The sequence below is a fragment of the Lycorma delicatula genome, chromosome 5 (genome assembly GCF_047948215.1).
Source record: "Lycorma delicatula isolate Av1 chromosome 5, ASM4794821v1, whole genome shotgun sequence".
Lineage (NCBI taxonomy): Eukaryota > Metazoa > Arthropoda > Insecta > Hemiptera > Fulgoridae > Lycorma > Lycorma delicatula.
This window is the reverse complement of record NC_134459.1, coordinates 134,707,700-134,734,628: the sequence shown is the minus strand read 5'-3', so window position 1 is coordinate 134,734,628 and position 26,929 is coordinate 134,707,700. Positions and strand designations below refer to the sequence as shown.

General features: G+C 29.3%; 1 protein-coding gene across 1 annotated transcript in view; it reads right to left on the bottom strand.

Annotated features, from left to right (window-relative positions):
- The window catches only part of side (motor axon guidance molcule sidestep), a 458,315-nt gene that overhangs the window by 349,617 nt on the left and 81,769 nt on the right, over window positions 1–26,929 (bottom strand). The gene's annotated exons all lie outside the window — the stretch shown is intronic.

Here is a 26,929-nt window from a genome sequence, read left to right as displayed (position 1 = left end):
ATACCTCTTTATTTGTCACTTTATCCACCCATCTGATTTTTAACATTCTCCTATAGCACCACATTTCAAAAGCTTCTAATCTTTCCTTCTCAGATACTCCGATCGTCCAAGTTTCACTTCCATATAAAGCGACACTCCAAACATACACTTTCAAAAATCTTTTCCTGACATTTAAATTAATTTTTGATGTAAACAAATTATATTTCAAACTGAAGGCTCGTTTAGCTTGTGCTATTCGGCATTTTATATCGCTCCTGCTTCGTCCATCTTTAGTAATTCTAATTCCCAAATAACAAAATTCTTCTACCTCCATAATCTTTTCTCCTCCTATTTTCACATTCAGTGGTCCATCTTTGTTATTTCGACTACATTTCATTACTTTTGTTTTGTTCTTGTTTATTTTCATGCGATAGTTCTTGCGTAGGACTTCATCTATGCCGTTCATTGTTTCTTCTAAATCCTTTTTACTCTCGGCTAGAATTACTATATCATCAGCAAATCGTAGCATCTTTATCTTTTCATCTTGTACTGTTACTCCTAATCTAAATTGTTCTTTAACATCATTAACTGCTAGTTCCATGTAAAGATTAAAAAGTAACGGAGATAGGGAACATCCTTGTCGGACTCCCTTTCTTATTACGGCTTCTTTCTTATGTTCTTCAATTGTTACTGTTGCTGTTTGGTTCCTGTACATGTTAGCAGTTGTTCTTCTATCTCTGTATTTGAACCCTAATTTTTGTAAAATGCTGAACATTTTATTCCAGTCTACGTTATCGAAAGCCTTTTCTAGGTCTATAAACGCCAAGTATGTTGGTTTGTTTTTCTTTAATCTTCCTTCTACTATTAATCTGAGGCCTAAAATTGCTTCCCTTGTCCCTATACTTTTCCTGAAACCAAATTGATCTTCTCCTAACACTTCTTCCACTCTCCTCTCAATTCTTCTGTATAAAATTCTAGTTAAGATTTTTGATGCATGACTAGTTAAACTAATTGTTCTGTATTCTTCACATTTATCTGCCCCTGCTTTCTTTGGTATCATAACTATAACACTTTTTTTGAAGTCTGATGGAAATTCCCCATTTTCATAAATATTACACACCAGTTTGTATAATCTATCAATCGCTTCCTCACCTGCACTGCGCAGTAATTCTACAGGTATTCCGTCTATTCCAGGAGCCTTTCTGCCATTTAAATCTTTTAATGCTCTCTTAAATTCAGATCTCAGTATTGTTTCTCCCATTTCATCCTCCTCAACTTCCTCTTCTTCCTCTATAACACCATTTTCTAATTCATTTCCTCCGTATAACTCTTCAATATATTCCACCCATCTATCGACTTTACCTTTCGTATTATATATTGGTGTACCATCTTTGTTTAACACATTATTACATTTTAATTTATGTACCCCAAAATTTTCCTTAACTTTCCTGTATGCTCCGTCTATTTTACCAATGTTCATTTCTCTTTCCACTTCTGAACACTTTTCTTTAATCCACTCTTCTTTCACCAGTTTGCACTTCCTGTTTATAGCATTTCTTAATAGCCGATAGTTCCTTTTACTTTCTTCATCACTATCATTCTTATATTTTCTACGTTCATCCATCAGCTGCAATATATCGTCTGAAACCCAAGGTTTTCTACCAGTTCTCTTTATTCCGCCTAAGTTCCTTCTGCTGATTTAAGAATTTCCTTTTTAACATTCTCCCATTCTTCTTCTACATTTTCTACCTTATCTTTTTTACTCAGACCTCTTGCGATGTCCTCCTCAAAAATCTTCTTTACCTCCTCTTCCTCAAGTTTCTCTAAATTCCACCGATTCATCTGACACCTTTTCTTCAGGTTTTTAAACCCCAATCTACATTTCATTATCACCAAATTATGGTCGCTATCAATGTCTTCTCCAGGATAAGTTTTGCAGTCAACGAGTTGATTTCTAAATCTTTGCTTAACCATGATATAATCTATCTGATACCTTGCAGTATCGCTTGGCTTTTTTCAAGTGTATATTCTTCTATTATGATTTTTAAATTGGGTGTTTGCAATTACTAAATTATACTTCGTGCAAAACTCTATAAGTCGGTCCCCTCTTTCATTCCATTTGCCCAGCCCGTATTCACCCACTATATTTTCTTCCTTGCCTTTTCCAATGCTTGCATTCAATCTCCAACTATTATTAAATTTTCATCTCCTTTTACGTGTTTAATTGCTTCATCAATCTCTTCGTATACACACTCTACCTCATCATCATCATGGGCGCTTGTAGGCATATAGACGTTAACAATCGTTGTCGGTTTAGGTTTTGATTTTATTTTATGGCATCTATTAATTCAAAATAATTAATGAAATTATAATAAAATAAATTTAAATTTAATTTTATAAAGAGTATAAAAATAAAAAAACAGTATATATTTTCATAAATAACAAAAATAAGATATCATAATCCTATCTGTTTATTACATTTATGGTGTGATAAACAGAGATTTATTTGTTTAAAGGATTTTGAACTAACAAATGATTTATGTTGAGCCCTAATATTGGTATAAAATAAAATACGAAAAGATTTATAAACTAAAACAAATATACAGATGTAAAGAGAAAAAAATTATCACCGCTTTTATAAAAACAGTGAGCTACAAAATAATAAAATAAGTATATTATAAAAAAAGGAAGATAAAGTCATTTTCCTAACCACTAATATTAATTGTACCCAAAGTTACTTTATTAAACACATTTATAGGATCATAATCATTTTTATGATTGAAAATCTTTTTTGTATTTTTATTAAGTCCATTTTAAATGAAATATTCCTTAAAAAATTTCTGTAATTATATATATCTTGACTATATATTAGGTACTGTTTGAAAAATTGTTTTTGAGTACTTAATTTAACATATAAAAACTTTGAAAAAAAAGGTAATTTTCTTCAATATATTTTTCCAGAAACAAATCCTAAAAATGAAAAGAAATTGCATTGGCTAAGAAAAGAATGTTTGTAAAGTAACATATGACCAACCTAAATTTTTTAAAGTAATCTTAAAGCTATCAGTTCCGTTTTAAACTCATCGACTTAGATATTTCAGACAGTATAAAAAATTAAAAGATAAAAATAATTACAATCTTAGTTTTCTATTTTTATAAAAATTAATACTATTATGTTTGTTCAACTAAGTACTTAACTAAAGTTTTTAATCAATATTGTTTAAAGACCGCATATTGAGAATAAAAAGCGTAATATGTTTATCCAACTTACTGCTGTAATAAAACAAAAATGTTTGCTGCTCATTTTTATAAATAATTGCATAAACTAGTTCGAGCCATAAATAAACTTAAAATATACTGGAGAATAATATTATTTACTATTTATATAAAAATTAACTCATAAAAAATATTATATATTATTAGGACTGTATTGTAGGAGGAGAAAGTCAAGCTATTGTACAGAAAGAAAAGTTGCATATATCCGGAACTTTTTATTTTCCCATGAAAGAAATAATAAAGGAAGTAAAAAGAAAGCGGATTAACAATCCAACCTCAATAGGTAAAAAAATGTAAAAATCCGTTAACAACAATGTACTTATAAAAAAAAAACATTTAAAGCAAGAATAAAATGGATGGTAAAAGTATAACTAAGATACTGAACGATGTCAAAAAGGAGAATAATAACAAGTTAAATATTAAGATTAGAAAATATAATACACAAAAGGTGCAAAGTTTTTTTAGAAAATAATATTACACGGTTTTTTTTGGGTTTTTTTTTTTTAAGAATGTACAAAATAATGAAGCTATGAAAAGTAAATTAGCTTAAGCAGGAGAGACTATGCAGAAAAGAGATCTGCTGATATCAAACATATAATTACCAATTATAAAAATATTTTTAAAATAATTTACATGAAATAAAACTCTACAACTTTAAAACATAGGTAATTTAGTACGTATGGAATAGTTTTGTTTCATAAAGTTTTATTACACGTTAAAAAAATGCTGACAACAAAGTTGTAATATGGCAGTGATTATTTATTCTAATATAGTGGAAAACTAATTAAACATGAAAAAATTTCAAAAGGTTAAAAAAACCTTCTTTGTCTGCTCCCCACACTCAAAGACACCCACCAAGAAATTTTTTTGATAACTTTATGTTTAGAAAAACAATTAATTTTATACTTTTATAATAATTATTTATATGTTTAAAGAATTAAGTTTAGTACGCTGGAAGAAATAAATTTTTTAAAAATTCACTGAAAAATTTACAACCAATAAAAAGTTACCTAAGATTTATTTTTAGTGGGGGGTGAATTATGATTAAAAAATAAATTATTATTAAAAGTTTAAACTAAAAAAATTTTTTTTAAATTCAAAATACTGATAGTGTTAAACTTTGATTGGTTCCCCCCACCACAAATATTGCCCCCAAAGTATTTTTTGGGGGTCTCTTGTACTACTATTATGCTTAGGAAAACATAAAAAAAAATCTGTAAAAAGATATACAATAAATAAAAATACAGCTTTTTCCAATTTTTTGGGGAAGGGGAGAATTTGGATCCAAAATTATTTTTTTAAACAATAAGATAAGCATATATGACACATATACTGAGTTATATAACCTGGGGTTACGTTTGATAAATTTTAGAAAACTGACCCCAAAGAAACTATCAACTCCACCCTCTAGAGATAGTGACCCCAAAATTTTATCAAAAACATTTCCCCATATACATGATTCTATGTGCCAAATTTCATCAAAATCGGTTTATTCAGTCAAAAGTTATTAAGCTTGAAACATGAAAATACACATACATACTTACAAGAACATTACCTCCCACTTTTTGTTTTCTGGTGTTCTTGGATCATGAAATGTCGAGAAATGCAATAAACCCATACCCCATTTTTGACTGATTACCATACTTTCCTTCTTGCAGCACAGCTCTAGAGCTACAATGCCAGGAAAGTAAAAGAGACATAGATTGATATAGTACTAAATAAAATGGTTTCAAAATGATCTATTCCTATGAAAAGAGTATTTGTAATAAAGTTAAAAATATCTTAAATAAAACAGATGTAGGAAGTAGGAATTATATCCAGCTTAAGTGATTAGCTCACACTGGGAATTACACGAATATAATAAATTAATTAAGTGAAAAACCACAAATAAATTCTGTTTTTCTATTAAAAAATAGTGATTTCAAACTTTTAAGTTAAAATAATGCATGTGACAAACTCTTTTTAAATAAACTTATTTGTTTACAATTATACTACTTAACTGATTTTTACGGTTCTTATATCACTAAAAGCCTTACTATACTCATAAGTATGTATTTTTTAAAATAAGGAAATAGATTTAATGGTTTATACTATGTTTATGAAATAAGTGGTTCCTGCTCAACAAAATTTATTAAGATATAAAACGCTTTTACTCAACATATCTATTATAAATTCTGACAATTCTGACAACACCTATTATAATGTCTGACAACACCAGTACAACTTGTTATATTTTTTTTTCAGAGAAATTTTGTACAGAATATACTTGTTATTTGTGTATGGTAAATGTTTAAATACAGTTAAAATTTTAATTTTTCATTTTTAAGTAATGGGCATTAACTCAAAAATATTACTGTTTCTGGAAAATTGAGGTTCTCAAATTTTGTTAATTCAAATGTTAAGTAAAGTATTCATTTATCTATGATCTTTAAAAATTTACCATGTAACAAACATCTACCAGATTTTAAAATAGAATTATAATCACAGACTATATATATATATATAGTCTGTGATTATAATTTTTCATTCAAAGGATGTGTTTTTTTTCATTCAAAGGATGAAAGGAAAGATAAATTTGCTTTGATTTCACTGAGAAACAACTCATAACTTTTTCCTAATTCTACATTGCAACCTGTTCAGCTAGTGAATATTAAGCAACCCCCCATGGCCTTAGATGAGGATGATATATATATATATATATATATATATATATATATATATATATATATGACATGTAAATGAAGTAACGAGATGTAGTCTTGTACATACTCAGGCCGACCATTCACGAATAGTGTTGTTAATTGAACCCCAACCACCAAACAGAATCCACTGTCCAGTATTCAAATCTATATGAAAGCAACTAACTTTTACTAAGATTTGAATCTCAGAATATTCGATTTTGAAAATCAACTGTTTAACAACTGATTTGGTACGACGAGTTAACCACTAGACCAGTTCAGTAGTCTAGTGATTATAATATTTATAACAAGTTTATTTATTGCAAAGAAAAATTAATTAAAAATGAATTTATTCACGGATAAGGTTTACAGTTTTTCTTTTCTTTTTTGCAATGAAATTGACATTTTATGTTAAATTAATAACATTTTTTTTTTAAAGAATTAAATACAAATTAAATAACAAATAAATAATTAAATAAGAAATCCCTTTCATAAACAAACAAAAGAAGTGATAGAATCATATATACATTCATTATCTGGAAAGGTACTATTAAAATTATTTGTTACAGTGTAGAACTTATGACAGAAAAACTTGGATAATTTGAAAAACATAAAGGAAAGTAATAGAGATCTTTGGACTAAAATGGTTGACAAAGTACGATGTGAAGAAGTCTTAGGATAAATCGAAGAGAAGAAATGTCTGCGAGAGAATCTTGTAAGGAGACAAACTAGGTTGATTATATTAAGATGCATAGGTTGATACATTAAGATATTGTAAAGAGTTAAGAAATTTTCAATAATGAAATTGCGAGAATAAGAAAGGAATGAAAATGAAGAATGTAAATTGACAAGTAAATTTACAAAAATATAACAGAAACAACAATAAATAAGGAGCAATCGAAAGAGTTTCTAGAATAGTGTAGATCACTCAACCGCCAACCAGTGGTCGGTGGTGATAGGAGAGCTGGTCCACAAGCAGATTCAAACAAAACAAGTATATTAAAAAAACAATAATTTAAAATATATTTTCCGAATAATTTTTATGGTAAATTTCTGTGAGTTCATGATCAATTTGAGGCTTACAATCATAAGAACAACTTTCATTAATGATAAAAGAACACTTTCTTAAAATTTGAATTTAAAATGCAATTCTGTGATCTTGGTTTGGCTAGATTTTGGATCACACCTTCAGTGAGAAGGTAATTTATTGAATTATCTGAAGAATCACTGAAAATTTTCAACCACCTATTTTTGTTAGAAAGGATTTTAAACTTTTATTCAAATAAAAAAAAAATACAGTACACATCTTGAGGTAAATATCGATGTTCGACTGAAATTGACCAATATTGAGCAGATATCCAGAAACTGTGCAAGGGCCTGATGAGCTTAACTCAACCATGTCATTGAAGGTAAGTAATGCAATAATACCATATTATCTATTCCTTTAAGAAAAATAAAATCTTATTCAATGATGATTCACATTTATAGTTTAACTTCAATTTAATTAATTATTTTTCATATGTATTCAAAACAAGTTTTTAAAATTATTACATTTTAAATGACACGGTACGTCCCAGTTGTTAATAACATTCACATAGGTCAAGAAGAAAAAAAATTAGGTCTACATAATTTAGTGATCCATAGAATTTTTGAAAAATTTTACTGGTCTTTGATCTTAAAAAGGTAGAAAAAAATTGGTGTAGAAAGTTTGAACAATAGAAACAACTATGCTTGAACAAAACAAGAGTGATGCTGATAGTACAGATCAATCCCTTGACCTGGAGGTAAAAATACTGCCGAGGACCAGCAACATTGGAACAGTGGGGGATAACATTCTATATGAATATGGGGTAACAAGCTTAGGAGCAAAGAGCACAAACAAGAATATTTAGTTTTAAAAAAGTGTTCTTTTCTGCGATTTAGTACAAGAGTTGTTTAGTGAGTTAGTTGCAAACAGAGGACAAGGTGACATTATTCACTAATAAAACTATAAGCTAGTTTCCTTTTGTAAATAGTAGAAGTAAATAGTTCTTGTATAAACTTAATTATCGATTCTGCAGTTGTTATCTCAATGCTTTAATCATCTTCTAACTTTGTATTAATTTTTATTAGTTATTGTAAAGTTCATACTAAAATTAGATTTGTACTTGTGACACATAATTTCCTTTTAGAGTAAATTATTCTAAGTTATTCTAGAGTAAATAAGTCGCATTTTTAAGAATTTTAATGTGTGCTCAATATCCTTGTCTAACTAATAATAGGAGGCAATATCAATGTTTAATTAATTTGGCATTATATAAACAAGTAGAAAGTAGAAACAGAAAAAGACAAATATAGGAAGAATTAAACAAGATAATAAGATGTAGAAAATATATATATTTATATTAATTATGTTTAGAGTTATATTAAAATAAAGAAAGAAGAGAAATAAATATTGGCAAAGAAGAGAAAACTGGTCAAATGAGTGAAGACTTTAAATAAATGAAACATAAGTAGGGTTTAAAGCAACAAAATAATATTTATCTACTGGTTACAGAAGAATGAATGGACACATCAATGTCACAGACCTCGAATTTTTATAGAAAAAAAATTTGATGTTTTGCATAAAATAGTTGATATATACCCAGTCCCATGTGGGGGAGTTGGTAGTTACCTCTATCGAGAGTGTCCTGGGGGAATCAGAGATGTTCACTGGCTCTATATAATTTAGGCCAGAAGTTAGTGGGGAAATAAAATAGTCACCATGAAACAAAAACTGTGCCTGCCCGAGACAGTCCCACCCTGGGTAGATTTTAAGGGAGTAGATGGGCGTTCCCATCATCAACCTGGGTAGTATTCCCCATCACACTTGTGTGATAAACAGGTTTCCTACACCTTTTTCCGATCTTCCTTCTTACTCCTTTGAAATAGGTTTCCAATGGTCAATGACTTCAATGGTGGTGGGGAGAAATTCCCAACTGCAGGGAAGATGGAAGAGCCTAGGACGTGGGACTCCAAATTTTAATCCTAGAGCAAGTTCAGAGTCTTTAAGATGGCAGCCCCATCACTAGACAACCCTACAAGGTTTTGGTATCACCATTAGGGGAATTAAGAATTACTCGCAAGTTTCAAAAGGAAAATAAACCAGACAGGATTATGGATAAACACAAAAAAAAATTTGGAGAAAAATATAAGGTTTTGGATTAAAGGACAGACCTATTTTTGGGATAAGGAATGTTAGAGTTTTGAATAACAGTGAAGTGGAATTGGTTCATCAAATTAGTGAACACGAGGTGAACATTGCAGTTATGTGACAGAAACAAAGAAGAAGCTCAAGGGCACAAAGGATCTCAAGGGTTATACACTGATGTATAGTGGTGTTGAGCGAGGGAAAAGAGCTTGTTGTGGTGTTGCAGTGTTTGTGGATACAAAGTGGAGGAAACATATTCGAAGTTATACCTTTATTAATGAAAGGATAATCATTATATGCTTGAAAATAGATTGACGTTACCTGACAGTAATTGACATATATGCACCTGAAGAGGAGAAGAAGGAGGGAACGGAAGAATTTATGACCACCTCCAAATTCAAGTGAATAAATATCATTCAGACTTTTTGATAATAGTGGGAGACCTGAATGCTAGAGTAGGAAACCAACCTGTTCCAAATGTCTTAGGATGTTTTGTTGAGCCTTGCTTAATTGAAAATGGGAAACAGCTAAGAGATTTTACAACATACAATGAACTGAAGATCACTAATGCATTTTTTAGAAAAAAGATATACATAAATACATGTGGTGCGCATGGGGCTATAGGTCCTTAATTGATTATATCATCTCCAATAAGAAAATAGCTCCACATGTATATGACACTAGGTTGTATAGAGGAAGTGATATTAACAGTGATCATTACCTGGTTGTTTCTGAGATAGAGCTATTGGCAAGGTGGAGGAGAAGATTGGCAGTGAGAAGAGATATGCCAGATGAGATCTTTAAAGTGCATTTGCTCCAGGATGAAAGTATTCATTTTATGTATCAGCAAAGGTTGACACAACTGCTTGCAGAAATCCCAATAATGAATGATGTAGATAAGTATGGAAAAATTTAAGAAATGTAGTGAGGGAGATAGCCTATGAAACAGTAGGGAAAACCAAAAAATAAAGAGTTAAGAAGGGTGTGAAGTTGTGGGACAATATGATACAAGAGACAGTCAGAAATAAAAGAAAGGCACATAAAGCTATGATTCAGAATTCTTCAGACAGCACACGAGAACAGTATAGAATTAAAAGGAATTATGCTAAAATCATAGCTCATCAAAAATCATACTGAGTGATGAAAATAGCTCATCAGAAATCGTGGTTTATATCTATGGTGGAGAAGGATGTACTTGGCAGAAAAAGAATTGGCTATAAACTAAACATTTAAATAGCTCAGAGAAAGTTATATTGTTATATTGTAGGTAAGGAAGAATGGATAGAACATTGCAAAGACTTGTGGTACGAGGGATCTATAATAGAAAACTCAGAACCTACAGAAAAAAAGATTTGAAAGAATTGGAAAATGCTTTGAAAACAACAAAAAACAGAAAGGCAGTAGGACTGGATGGTATTAACTCTGAGCTCTTGAAGTGTGGAGGTGCATTATTTAAGCTGTGCCTCTTACACTTATTTAATATGTGTTGGATGAGTTCAAAAATCCCTAAGGAGTGGAAGATGACCAAAGTGAAGATGGCCCTTTTTAAGAGAGGGGATAGAAGTTTGGTGAAGAATTACAGAGGAGTAAGGTTTTTATGCACCTGCTATAAGTTATATAGCAGTATTGTCAATTGTAAACTGTAAAGTAATTTCGTGGTAGTTTTAATGGAGGACCAGGCCGGTCGTGCATGGACGGTGTTTTTTCTCTTCAATAGATCATTGCAAAAAGAGTAGAGTTTAATTTTGGAGACACATCTCTGCTTTGTAAACTATCAGAAGGCTTTCGATAGGGTATTCAGAGGAAAATTATGGTACATCATGATGAAAAGAAGGATTCCAAAACATTTAATAAATGTAATTAAAAATATATATGCAAAGACATTAATAGTAATCGTCTGTGATGGGAGGATGACTGAGGAGGTAGTGATAAATAGAGGTGTACGGCAGGGTTGTTCTCTTTCTCTCTCTCTTTTTAATATATATATATATACATAGATGAAATGTGTAGAGAATGGAAGAATGCAGTGGCCAAGGATACAAATAAACCCTGATGTATCCATCAATAACATCTTATTCGCAGATGATCAGGTAATCCTTCAAAGAACGCAAGATGATTTGCAGAGGGCTGTATTCTATCTGAATGGTTTAAACTCCAATATAATATGGAAGATATCCCTGCCAAATCCAAAAGTCATGGTATTTCTGGGAAAGTTTCCTGTTAGATCAAAAATCATTTTAGGGGATAAGATTCTTGAACAGGTGTCTCATTTTAATTACCTAGGCTGCAATATTACTTACGAGAACGATAGATTGCGATAAGAAGATCTCTAGATTTCAAGCCATTTGAGGAACAATAAGGAGAGCACTGCACAGGAGGATGCTGAATGAGACTCAAATAAAGTTTTATAAACTGATGGCTATTCCTACTCTGTTGTTTGGCTCTGAGGATTGGGTTTTATCAAAGAGACAGCTCAGTAAAATTCAGGCAAAGGAAATGAGATACCTACGTTAGGTAAAGGGTGCACTAGACAAGATCGTTTTAGGAATGAGGATATCAGAAGAGAGTTAAATGTTCTACCCTTGTGCGACACAATAGTAGAGAACAGTGAGAGGTGGTAGGACCATTTTAATATGATGGTAGACGGAAGGTACCCCAAGAAAATAATACACTATCGACCGAAAGGCAAAAGAAGTGTGGGTCGGCCAAGAAAACGCTGGTAACCCTTTGAAACCGGAACAGTTGAATCACCTGTACCGTGATGGAAGAAGAAGAAGAAGAAGATGTACCCAGTATGAAAATTCAGTAAAATTTTATCATGAGAAAATACTTCTAATTTCATTGCCACAATTATAAAATAAAATTAATTAAATCTCACATTTGAGATTCCTAAAGAAACTTATTCATAAAAGGTACTTGATGTGTAGACAAGAAATATTTCACAATACATAGGAATAATTTATGTTGAATTAAGTAGGTTTCGTATTATGAGAAAATGTATTCCATTTTTAGAATAATTTTGTTTATTTGTGAGCTTATGCAATAATACCTTTAAACACGATGATAAACATCTCCGGTGTGAATAAAGAAAGTAATAATTTTATGTTTATTAAGTATTGTCGACAAAAATGTTCAAATACTCGTAACTCTGAATAATTTTAAAGGGAACAAAAACGAAATTTCAAACATCACCTCTGTATTGTTTGTAACTCTACAAAGGTAGCAATTATGAACTTGTAGAAAATGTTTTAAGTTAATAAAACTTGGCTGTTTTGTAAAGAGAAGTTAAGACAATGCACAATAAAATGAACTAAAACCCGTTTCCTATCTGAACAATTAATTTTGTAAGTGAGAGTTGGTGTAACACAAGTTACACGAGTGACATCGCAGAAACAAGGGCTCATTATCAGTGAAGCCCAACTTTATCAGAGCTCAGAAAAACCGCGCAGGCAGAATAGAGTGAATAATGGGTCCAACTCGCGTTATAAAGGAGGCAGGGAAGCGCGTAATGCAACATGGCTTCCAAGATGATTTACGTACTATTCAGCTACCCCCTCCTGTTACAAACACCCTTGACTATATTCTATATAAAGCTCTTAAAAAGGATTAGACACCTCTGTACCCGACTCATGAATTATAGAGGATAGGTCTAGGAAATCTATGGATTCAACTAAAACAACAGAAAAAATATATAACATAAATGATTCTCCCTAACGTTAATCTTCAGCTAAGCAAACAAGGAATGCAATTTTGCTTTTGAAGCTGTACACTTAATATATCAGTAATTATAAAATAATAAAATTTAACACATAATAAATAAGTATTATAACTAAAAAATTATTCGATAAATCTTTATTTATTTGCTTATTTTTGTTGTTAAAACAAAGCTTATATTATTAATACAATTTACATCAAATTTTAAAAATATTATTATATTTCTGTAAAGTTTTCACCTTTTTTTTTTAATTCGTGTGCTTTTAGTGTTAACCCCTAAGTCTAGGGTTTCTGTGTTGGGTACTGTTTACCTATCTTATTCTTCTATTATGTGTTGACGCGTTTCGGAACAATTTCATTGTCAAAACTTATTGTACTGGTACTTTTAAATTTCTGTTAGTCTATATTTAACGTTTACTCAACGCCCCTCTCTTTATTTGACGTCATGTCTTATCTCGTCTTCTTCTTGTTTATTTGTAATTAACGGTTATACTTATCAACTAATTTTAAGAAATAAAAATAACCTTGATATTGAAATATACATAAAAAAACATATAGTTCATAGCTTACAATTTGAATCACCTAATGGAGCATAATGTAGTGGCATAAACTGTAAGTGACAGATAGACTACATAAATTAGCATTAAAGAAACCAGCACATAAAAAGAGTTAAACGCTATTTTTCATATAGCAGCAAATAACGGGTATAAAAAAGAAATGATCAGAAAAATGAATAAAAATAGAAATAAAATTAAAAGAAACGATAAAGAAACCTTTTAAATGGAGTAAATTACCATTTACGGGAAAAGAAATTTACCTAATTAAAAAATTCTTTAATAAATATAATATAAAAATGGCTATAAATACAAATAATACGTATAATAGAAAGGATTTTAATAGTAATATACAGCCGTCCTCCGTGGCACGAGTGGTAGTGTCTTGTGACTTTTCATCTGGAGGTCCCGGATTCGAATCCCGGTCAGGCATGGCATTTTCTCAAACGCTACAAATCATTCATCTCATCCTCTGAAGCAATACCTAACGGTGGACGCAGGTTAAACAAATAAAAGATATAGCGAACACATGAGATCTTTTAAAAATCAAATATAAGATTCTAATTATACAACGCATTTAATAAAATAAGGCGATACCCCAATGAAAATGAAAGAATCAAGGAAATTAATTCACAATTGTATTAAATGAAGAAGAATTAACACTTTAGAAAATTTATAAATCTGAAAATTAAAAAGTAACAATAAAACGATCATAACTGAACAGATCAACAATCAAGCGGATGTCCTTTCCAAGAATCTCAATTTACAGAAAACAGGAAGTAGATAAATAAAATTAAAAGATAAGTAAGTATAACCGTTAATAACAAATAAAAAGAAGACCAGATGAGCCGTAACGTCAAATAAAGGGAGGGACGTTGAATAAACGTTTATAATGACTAACATAAATTTAAAAGTACCAGTATAATAAGTTTTGACAATGAAGTTGTTCCGAAACGCGTCAATATTTCCGTTTTCGTTAGTCAAATCATGTTTTGTCAAATCTACATAGACTTATACTTAAGACAAAAATTCATCAGACAGTTTCCTCCATCATAATACCAAAAAACTCTTTCCTTCTATTTAATTCTTCCTTAATAATCGTAATTTGATTTTAATTTTTCTATTCTTTTATTGTCATTCTAAGTATTCTGGTACTGTTTTAGGTGATCAATTCTTCTTCCTTTTGTAAAATTTTATTTTTTTATCATTGCTTTTGTTTTTTAATGTTTATTATCACACCGTGTTCTGCAACTTTCTACTGCGAACTTATTTTTTATGAAGGAAAGTTTTAGTACATGAGAAAAAACTTCTCCGTGTGTAATCTAATAATAAATACATCACGTGATTTTTAAATCCAGTTATTTTTTTGTAAATTCGAGGTTATAAAAAAAAAATTTTTTTTGCTCAATGATGAAGTAAAGCCTAGTGCAGTTTGAATCCTTTCAAAAACTTTTGAAGTACTTATTAATATGCAGATAAAGTTAAATCATCAACTCTGGCTCTCTTTTAAAATATCGGATAAACTTAATGCTTACAATACAAAGTAATAAATTACCAGAATATGAGATCTCTAATTTTAGAAAAAACCAATTTTAATTTTAACACGTTGGCTGCCGTGAGGATCACCGGGGATCTCACGTTAGTATAACTGGCAGGCCCTGAGATCCACGATGGTTCCTCAGTCACTGTTCAGTTTAGTTCATTATAAACGTTATTCGGCCTGTTGTGAATGATTGTAATGTGTTTCACGGCACAGAGGAAATGTCACTGAATTTGTCTATCAATTGCTGCCATCTAGCAGATTTTTTTTATACTTGTAATAGCTGAACAAAGTGCATAACGTTTCTAAGGTTATGTCTGTTTGTTTGTCTGTTTGTTCTGTCTGTTATGTCTGTGTGCTGAATCGTTATAGTGCTTGCAATTTCGTATGTATGTTTTATTTTTAACTACAAGTAAGTAGTATATAGTACATAGAAAATATATAGTACATAGACAATGGATCAGTCGGGAACTAGTGGCACCCGGCCTGAAAGAAAACGATCATCAACAAAACGGTTGTTGGCGGATCTAAAACAATTCGGATTCACAGAGTGATGTGGAAGATGAAGTTTCTCTATTTTCAGACTCGACAGAATCTTCAGAAGAAGAAACTGATGTTAAAATAGAAAGTACTTACCTGAATACGTAATGCTGCAGAAAATAAAAAGGAGCGATATCATAGGTAAGCAAAACAGCAAAGGTGTCGTTGTTGGGAAATGGAAGGACAAACGGGAAGTTCATTTTCTTTCAACGAAACATACATTAGAAATGAGTGAAACTGGACGTTGTAACCAAAAAGGTGAAGTTATAATGAAGCCGTTGGCTATTCAGGACTACAACAAAGGGAAACAAGGTGTTGACCTATCTGAGCAAATGTCCAGCTACTGTACTCCTCTACGGAAGACAATCCGGTGGTACCATAAGGTAGTTTTCGAATTGCTTTTGAGCACAGCCGTTGTGAATTCGTGGATAATTTTTAAACATTTCCATTTGAAACAAATTGAAATCAACGAATTCAGACAACAATTGGTCCTTGAAATGTTGGGCATCGATAAAGATGAAAATCCTGTGCAACAGCATTTAAACATACAACCATTACCTGATCAACATAAATTACTTATCACTACAGTTGCAGACAAGATAACTACATAACAGGAAGATTAGACGACGTTATAAAATGTGTTACTTACAAGCATCTAAGAAAGGACTGGCTGTTGCTCAAAAAACTGTCAAACTTATTTCGACAAAGTGCACTGTATGTGACATATATATGTGCGTAAATTGTTTTATGTACAAACATAAGAAACAATCATTAAGTTCACCATTATAAACAAAAATAAAATATTTGTGAATAGCACCGGTGATCTCACGGCCCTGCGATTATTTAGTATTGTCTAAGGGCCGTGAGGATCACCGGTGATCTCACATTTTTTTCAAAAATTTAAGGTTTTTCATTGTATTTATACCTATATATGTATAATGTACATCACTATTAGTAATACTAATAGTATATCTTTCACGGCTCCTGGGGAATATTTTTTGTTATACATTGCGGCAGCCAACGTGTTTTGCACTCTGTTAATTTTTTACCACTAAACAATAAATTACATTCCCATTCTGATTACCTCATTGAATGTTTATCTGTTGCAGCTTTCTGCTTCAAAATATTCTGACAAAGTTATTTTTAATAAGGTCCAAAAACATTTATATTTATAAACCACAGAATTGTAGTTGAAATTACTTTCTTATTCAGAATATAATTCATGTTAACAGCGAAGTGATTGGGTTATGTAGCCGATTTTATATACCTTTTTCTTTAGTCTCCGGCGCCACCGTGTTGCTTCAGAGGATGAAATGAGATGACAATTTTGAAGCGTGTGAAAATGCCATGCCTGACCGGGATTCGAACCTGGGACCTCCGGATGAAAGACCGAGACCCTACTACTCGCGCCAAGGAGACCGGCTTAATTTTATATTCTAGTAACTTACAAAAATGTCATAACTGTTGTAAAAAATGAATATTTAAGCCTTTACAAGGCTAAATAGAAAACATAAGAGTTTCTGTTGCCTTTTTGAATGGACGAGTTTTATTCAGTTGTACATCAGGTACATTGCAAAATGATATTCAGCTCTCGAAGTGAGAAATTATGTTGACAAATAATAGACTATACACTCAGTCTCTATTCACTATGAGAATCAATACACATCATTATCATCATCATATGGTAATTTTCCCTAAGGCAGGGAAAATTCACCACATGCAACTACATTCTCCTTTAGTCCCAACTAAACTTTTAATATTCATTTTCCTTTAAGATCTTCTATAATTTTTCCCTCTTTCTGACCTCTCTTGCATCCTCAACTCTTACTGTTCCTTCGAACACTATTTTAATTAACTTTTCTTAAATTGTGATTTATTCCAACCGATTAGCTTTCCTATTGTAAATGGTTCTGATTAAGCTTTCATTTTAATTAACTCTCCTCTTTACTTCTTCATTTTTCATCTTATCTATTTAATCTTCTCTAATTTTCTCTATTCTTCCCTTTCAAATGCCTTTAGCTTTTCTTTATCTTAGTGTCTTTAAAGATTTTTCACATTTATAAAGAAGTACATTTCGAATATAACACCTCACAAGACATTTCTTTATCTTGAACTCCTCTTACTATACTACAACTGTTTACTCCTGTTAATTGCTTTGCTTTCTTAGCCAATGCTATTATTTTTTTTTTGTTTAGTTTGGATTTTTTAATCTTCTCTTAATAGTATACCTAAATATGTACTTCTTTCTTTTTTCTACAGAAATTTATAGACGTATTATCTCATATTCTCACTACTTCAGTTTCCTTAATATCAATCTTCATCCGATATTTTGTCATAATGTCTACTAATCTTTAAATAATTTTATTTTATACCCTGTGTTTCATCCCCTAAAACATACTATATTATCTGTGAATTTTATACAGTTTATTTTCCTTCCCATTACACCTATCTCTTCATACTTCTCAAGCATTTTGATTATTCTTTTACATAAGTATTAAACAAGATTGATTGCTGAGAAAAGAACTGGCAAGGCAAATGCCTTCTTTCTTTTCCTAGTAAAATCCCTTAGTTTGAGTATCATTTATATTCGATGTCTTTTTAAATTCAGGTTTAATTATTTTGTTAATCTTCTGCCTTTCCAACCTACTCGTTGGCTTTTTAATATTGCAAAATATTAATTTATTTTATTAAATAATTATGGAAGAGGAGAAGTAGGGTTTGATAAAATCCTGTATTCTTTGAAAATAATCGAAGATTAAAAATAAAGTGACCACTTACTTTAGGTAAAACAAATCTTTTTTAATTATACAACGGGTTAACTTTTAACAAACAATAATAAAGAAAAGGAGTTTAATGATTTTTTACTAATATGTTTGTTTTCATTTATTGATCAAATGTAAATCCAATATTAATTTTAAAAAAAGATTGGAAGTAAAGACATATCCACTTTCAGTGTTGTAAAAGCGTTAAATTATGATAAAAGTCAGTTTTTTATTATTTTTTTTAAAAGTACGTAATACAGTGATAGTAAATATTGGTAATAAAAGGTTTCAGTATTGTTATCTCGAAAATTCAATTATACTAAAAAGCACCCGTTTAAAAACGATAAAAATCATAACTGAAATAACATTTATTTCGAAATCAGAAAATCTACCTTCTATTGCAATAGAAGATTAGAGATTTTAAATAAAAAAGAATCACATTGTTACATGCATGAAAACTTTTGTTTTAACAACGGTGATCCAACACAAAACCTTCAAATATTAATTATTACTACAGGTAATGTGTCGACACAGTGAAAAAAAAAAATAGTATTTTTTCTAAAACTTTACACCATCTGTCATACTTTTTTTAACATAGACGAAAGCTAAACTTATTTGATTTGGATAACTAGTGCTGCACCTTAATTTAGAATTGTTAAAAGTAATTTCACGTCATGTTTTGAACTGATATAGAAGTTATAAAATTAATTTACGAGAAATGTTTATTATCGGATAACATAATAAAAAATATTTCTTATTATAATTTCTATCAAATCCTTCCAATGATGTTTCATTTTTAATAAAAAGTTTGGATTTTCCATTCAACATTTATAAAACAAGACATTTCGAAGATTTTTTAGTAGGTTTCTCCTATATTTTACTCCCGCTTTGCTGTTAATTTTTACTTCCACTCTAATTATAATTATATACAATGGAAAGGAATTAGAGTATATGCCAAAAATTGATAACTCCTATATTTTTAAATTTATATGAAGGTAACGACACAATAATTCGATTTTTTTGTGTGAAATTATAACAAATATTCTACATGGTTAGTTAAATAGTGCTGTGAATATCTTAAATTAATTACGTAAATAATAATTGTAAATATATAATAAAACATAAACTTTTTCTATGTAAGATGGTGGTTACATTTTTCCAACGATAGATTACATTCTCACTAATAGTAAATGTTATCTATTAAAGGAAAACGTCCAACTAATCTTTATTCTTACTATATTTATTACAATCTTTATTACCTTTATTCATCACCAAATAAGAAACTATACGCGATAAAGATTTATGTAGAAGTCTAAAAGGGGGAAAGGATGTTTTTAAAATATAAACTCTTCAAAAAACTAATCTTTACTCTTTTATAAAGTTTATGTTCAGTTTTAGCCGGTGTAATTAAGGTTAATATAAATATAATATATAAATCCCGCTGGCTAGTCTAGTGGCTAAGCTCGTCATCGCAAAATCAGCAGATTTTTTAACTCGAGAGTTCTAAGGTTTGATTCCTTGTAAAAGCAGTTGCTTTTATACGGATTTGAATGCTAGACTGTTCTTTGGTGGTCGAGTTTCAACACCTTTCAGGAATGGTCGACCTGAGTCTGTTTCACACTATATGTTTACCGGTACATTTACATTGACATTACACTATGTCTGCAGTTACGTAAGGCGTGACAAGCCGGTGGCGGTATTTGCATTTGCCTATTTACACGCATCCAGACCCGACAGTAATTAAAAAACTAGTTGGGGGAAAAAATTAGTATAATAGACAGTAAATTTAATTTACAATGAAAATTTTTAAGATACGTACAAATATTTGGTAAAAAAATTAGTTTTCTAGCTTATTTATCAGCAGGAAAATAATTAAAAAGAATCATAAAGACTAAGTATTTTACATTGTTACTTTTTTTTTAAATTGAAAATAATAAAAGCCTTGAACAATTAAAGAAATATTTATTTGATTAATAGGTACTTCACAACGGCGATCATCTTAATTTTAAAATACCTTTAAATCAATGGGTTTTTTTTTCATTATATAATAAAATTAAAGAAGTTATTGTGAAAAGAATTCGATTATTAAAATATAACTTCAAAAAACGTTTCGGAAAATCTTTAAGATGAGTAAATATTAAAATTCCAAAAGGAAAAAAACATTCTATTTCAGCATTTATTTAATTTTTAAATCGTTAATATCCTATAATTGTTTACGTCATAAACTTCTTTTATCAGTTAAAATGTTAGCATTTTATTTCAAACACAATGTCATCTCATTTATTCAATTATAATTTCTTATAACCAAGTTATGATGGAAATCATTTGAATGATTTTTTTCTCTTTGGAATTTAAGTATTGAATTTTAATACTCTGAACGATTTCCCCTCACCTTCGTTATTTGAAATCTTATTTAAATGGATTAGATGTCATTCTGTTCTCAACAAAATTCTTAAATATTCGAAAAAAAAATGAAATAAATAATTACAGAAAAACTAATTTAAAATAAATGTGACCATTTAAATTTGAAAAAATGGAATGTTGATTAAGGAATGCTGATTTAATAATTTATAAAAATGAACCAATGTTCTTGAGATTTAGTTTCTGTTAAACGAAAATACAAAATGTTAGATAGATTGGAAGCGAAATGCTTTTAAAATGTATGGTAATATATTTATACAATGAAACCTACCAAAAATTATATCAAAAACAATCTACATAAAACAGCTTTTATATATATATATATATATATATATATTATTAAGTAATTTAATAATTTTGATATTTTTAATGCGAATTTTTTACAATTTTTACTTCCTTGTACGAAATAAAGGAAGTATTGTGATACGAAAAATTTCGGTTTTCAGATTTCAAATATTCATTTTGACCATCCCAGAATCCATTTTGAGTAGTTTCGGCGTTATCTCTGTACGTAAGTACGTTCGTAATAAAAGTGATTAGCCCTAGAATGTTGAAATTTTTGGATTTAGGACTGTTGTAACATCTAGTTGTGCACCTCCTCTTTTGATTACAATCGACTTGACCAAAAATTTCCAAAAAAGCCCAAATTAAAAAAAATTGGATTTTGGACTTTTTCTTAACTGTAGTAAAAAGCCCTCATTGAGAGATTTTCAATGACATATCATAATTGGTAGTTGTATTCATTGGTTCTAGAGTTATAGATAAATAAAATCTTAATTAATGAAATATTTGGATATTACAAGGGGAAGGCACATATCTAATTTAATAGGTGTACAAGGAAGTCATGTGGAATCATATCAGATTTTACATAAAAATTTAACATATATTTTTTAAATTTTTAGATTTAAAAAATGTATCATTTTGATAAAACTCTTTTATGCAAAATATATAATTCACCTATTTCGATCAAGCGTAATCTGTATACCAAATTTTCTACTTTTTATCATGTCGGGAAATACTTGCTTCAATATACTCAGTTTACAGAGACATTAGTAATTATTTACAAATTTAAACATCGTATCCCTGTTGAGTCGAAGCAGTGTATATTTTATTTCACAACAGAAAGGCTTTATTAATTAATTGTTTGCTTCGCCCTGTTGTCTGTCCCGTTCATTCTTGGGGCAGAAATATGTGTAAAGTATCTGAGGTACAATATGCACCATTCACAGTTGCTTTCCCTAGGTGTAATGATGTGCATTATACAGCTATCCTCAATAGTGAGAAGAATGAAGGTGTCACCGGTAGGGTTGAATATCACCTGCATTTTAATGTGCTTACTTTGCTGATATTCAAACCTGTATTGAAAGACAATGGGAAAGCATCACAATCGTCATATTTGCCATTAAACGTGGTATAACATGTTAATTTTTAAAAATTGTTGTATCATTTTAGGCCACCTACAGCACAAAACGACACAATATAAATTTTTCGTTACGATAATGTAATAAAGATAATATAAAATTCAACTTATGACTTTCAAAGTTTTAGAAATATACTAACATTTTTATTGATTTATAGAAAGCAAACAGGATTAATATATATAAGTATTTCTTTGTTTGTTTACAAAACAAGTTAAAGCAGATAAGCCAGTATTTGTTTCGGTTGCTTTAAATCACATTTCGAAGGTAATAAGAAAAAGATGAAAAATAAAACGAGAAAAGAGAAGTTAGTGGTAAGCAAGAAGAGGGCATTATGGCAATAAATCAAGCAAAGGGGCGAGTAGAGCACCTACTAAGATTGTAATTACTTTTATTACCGAATATCCCGCATTAGCAACTTCTAAGAGGACATTAAACCATGTTGCGACCAAGCTGAGTGAAAAGTTTTCATCCAGGAGACAAGAAAGCATCAAACAATACTTAAAACCGGTCTCATCCAATTTCTTAAGCCCTGATAAAAATACTTTTAACGAACAGTAAATTCTATTTTCTGAAAAGTTGTTAAAATATTGAAGTAAATCCATCGCAAAACTTTTACTACGACTTCACTTGAAATATCTTTTAAGTTTGTTAGTTTTCATATTCTCAAAAAGTTATTACAAAACGTTTTCAGTATAAATTAAGTTCAGTTATAATTCTGTCTCTTCTCTTTATGATCTTCTGACTGGATTTTAACCTAGCTCTGAAGGAAATCTATTTTATTTTAATAATAATGTATTTCCTTTTTAATAAATACAACATATATTTTTTGATAAACAGATATAAAATATTATTTTGTTGATGAATTCATGCATTTGTAAATTGTCTCGTTACGATTAATCAATTAAATTATTTAATTTCAGTAAACTTTATTATAATTTTTTAAACGATAGTATTTTTTTTTAATTAAACTTTTAACAACAATTAAACTGACAATCTTATAAATTTTAATTGATCGATGATTTAAATTTTAATGTAAAATTACATTTTAATTGTAATTTTATTTTGTTTTCTTTTTTAATAGCTTTTGTATACTTTCTAGTTTTTTTTTTTTATAATTTGTCTTTCTTCGTGCTTAGTTTATGTTTAAATAAACCTAATATTAAGACTAACAACGAATATTTTATTACTTTGAGAACGAGTGAACAAGATTTGGAAGCGGAAAAATCTTCAACAAAAATGTTTATGTAAATATCAGAAATATAACTAGTCTGATGTGGGGAGTTGAAATCTCTAATTTTTAGCACTGCTATTGAACAGTGACCACAATTAATGGTAACAGAAGATGAAAATCATTGCAAAAATAATGTTGACGAATGAAATCTTACAAGTAAAGTGCAATGTTAATTTTTTACGAGCTTGGGAATAGTAGTAAGGTTATAATTCGATCGGTTACTGATATTTATATGATAATTGATCGAAACTGGAAATAAAAGGATTCATTAGTCATTGATCACTTTTAGAATCTCTCGTATGAAATATAAATTTTTAAGAAGTTGATCCTAGAAATGCATCAATGGGCTTGTAACAAAGAGGTAACAAGCACGCCTTAGAGAAAACATGTTCTGAAAAAAATATAAGCATAAACATACGTAAGAAAATTAATTGTTTGTTAATGTACACGAATTTACGAGGCACGTGGATGTGAGATTATACAAAAATACCTTGTTAATAGGTTATATTAGACGCGTTCGTTCAATTCCGCTATGGAGATAAGTAGTGTATTCGTTGACAGAGATATATTATTCTATTGCTTTATACCAGCTTTCTTTATAGTCTGTATTATTTGCTTTATTCGAACTTTTTTATTTTTGAGAGGCATCAGAGAAATACACAGGTTACTTTTTATGAAAGTTATAATATTTTCTTTAAAGTCAGTTCCTGTAATGTACTGAGTGATTTTTTTGACTCGTATGATTGAGCATTAAATTTATTTCAGTGAATCTAACATGGTACTATGAAGCCATTATATTTGGCTCAGTGAAGTCGGCCCTAATGAGTGAAGAAATCACTCATTTTTTCTCTAATACGTAAAACTTTATTCCTAAGCATTCAAAAACATCATACTAAAGAGTAAACAGTGTATGTAATACGTTTAACTCTTCAATATCCCTATAATATTTTGGCTTTGGTCGTGTATCATACAGTCATTATACATATAGCAATTACATATAAGCATTTAGCTTACATATAAGCAAGTATCAGTCTGTAATAATATCCCTTCCTATCTTTAAGTAACTGCAGATATATTGTAACTGAAGGAATTAAATAAACTACTGTTTTTTTTGTACTTTTTAAAGTAAACAAAAATAAATAATGTAATTTATAATCACTTAATGTAATTAATAAAATATTTTAATTTGTACATACATTATTATAATTCATTGATAAGACTTCCTTCCCAGTAGTTCATAATTTTAAGCCTGCTTGTTTTTGTATCTGGAGAAATCAAAAGCTCGAATGGAGAGAATATTTTATGATGGATGCTACGTCTTAAGTTTTTTCTTTTTAACCCAGAAGTCAAAATCACTCAGCTAACTTGTACCAATTTTAACAGATCATTAGTTTTCACCAGGGAATCTGATATCACTAAAAGTTGCTGATTTTGGAAAAGATTACTTAAATACAAATTAATTCCTCTGAAAAGATTATAAATAATTAAAATATTATTTTATAAAACGGAAATGAAGTCGTAGAGTGAAATGAAACTCTAATATATATATATATATATATATACATATATATATATACGCATATGCTCACTCATGGGATGTTCATGTACCTCTCTCTCTCTCTCTGCTTGTGTAAGTACTCGCTTGTGCTCACTGTATGTTTATGTATGCACGGTCATATGACTTGGAAAGAAAAATTTTCAACCTGAAGTAGTATAGAAAGTAATAACGTTTTCATTAACTATAATCATGTTAAGTCCTATGAACCTAAGAACTCAAGCGTCTTCTTAATGTGAAGTAATCATCATTTCCTATACTTCAATATTTTCTCAAGGTTAATATAATTACTTTCTAATGTTGATAAATTTATAAACTTTAAAATATAATTTTATATTAAATTTAAGAAAATTATTTTACATCACAAAAACTAAGTAATAACTTTAAATTGCTTAAGTTTATCTTTTTTAATGTACAAATTGTTTTATCGAAGTTTAATTACTCAAAAACTTTACCAAAAATAAAAAATAAATAAATAAAAAATAAACAACAGGAATATTATATTATTGAAAAGTAAACGACTGTTACTTGCAGCCAATGAAAAAATAGCAACAATATTCTTTCAAAATGTTTTGAAGTGCTCAAACTTCTTATGTATTAGGAAAACGATTGTCACAAAACTTTTCACACAAAAAATCTTTAATCTACACGAAAGTTTTTATACAGAAAATCTCTTCAAACTTTAACATAAAGTTAAGCGGTTTTATTTTATTTTATAAAAGCAACTGCACATTCTCATCCATATTGTCTTTATTTCAATAAATCTCAACAAAATGATTACTTTTATTTATAATTTAATTGTCGAAGACTGTAAGTTTAATTAGAATTTCATATATTAATGAGTAACGAATAATTTTAAATTAAAAACTTCTTCAAATTTACATTAATATTGAAATTTTATAAAACAAAGGATTTGTGTGTTGTGTGTGTGTGTGTGTGTGTGTGTGTGTGTTTGAACTAAATAATACAATACATTATTATCATTAGTGATGTTAAAGTAACAAAATATTAACTAGAAATAAACATCGCTTTTCTTAATTGACTCATATAGCCTAACCAAGAATGTTTGATAAATTCTATAATTAAAAAAAATCATATACATTTCTGTAACTTATATACTAATAAAATTATATTTTATTATATTTTTACATAAACCTGAAATTGGATTTAATCACTACCATCAGAAAGAAAGAAAAGTATTGCTATATTTTTAACTTTACTTTTTATTTAGTTTAGTACAAATATTTTACATAAAATTCACAAAAAGGCGGATAGAGTATAATGAAAAAATTGTGTGACTAATATGAAGAAACAGACCAAAAGTTTATTAATTATTAATTAATGAGTTTTTACTTCAAACTGTGCTCAGTTATCGCGATGTCTTTCAAAAACAGAAAGATGTTGAAATTAAAGGGGAAGTTTTTCTGCTTGTTTTCTAGTGAAATTACTTGTAAAAGTTTATTATAATTCTTTATACATAATATAATGCCCATTATTATTGTTTTATTTCGTATATTTTATGCTACCTTAAGTAAGTAGATGGAGAAGTTTGTACAGAAAATCTTGTAAGCAAACATCTCTGCCATTTTTAATGGCAAAGTCTTAAATTAGGCAAAATGATTTATGATAATAAATGTAGATTATCAGTTTATTCGAGAGAAAAAATTAGAAGGTAATATCTTTTGATAAGACTATAGGACTGCTTTGTTCTTTGAGAAAATGCTTCATTTTTTTTTTTTGCTCTTTAATATCTTATTTTCTTTTCTCATATAAGAAAATACTAACTTCCTTGGATAGATACGAGTCTATTCACAAATTTATTTTTATAGACATATAAAAAAATGTATATGTCTACACACCCATATTTACAAATGGACTCCCTTAGATAAAAAACTTATCATATATTCCTAAAATCATAAAACTGTTTGATAGAACGTGCTATCGTTTAATTCAGCACATTACTTCAGCATATGATTCTTTCGGAGTTTTTAGTAATTAACAATCAATTTACTAAAAAATATAAAATTATATTTTTTTTTATATAACAGAAACAATGTCGATTAATGGATTAAATAGCTTACCTTTAAAG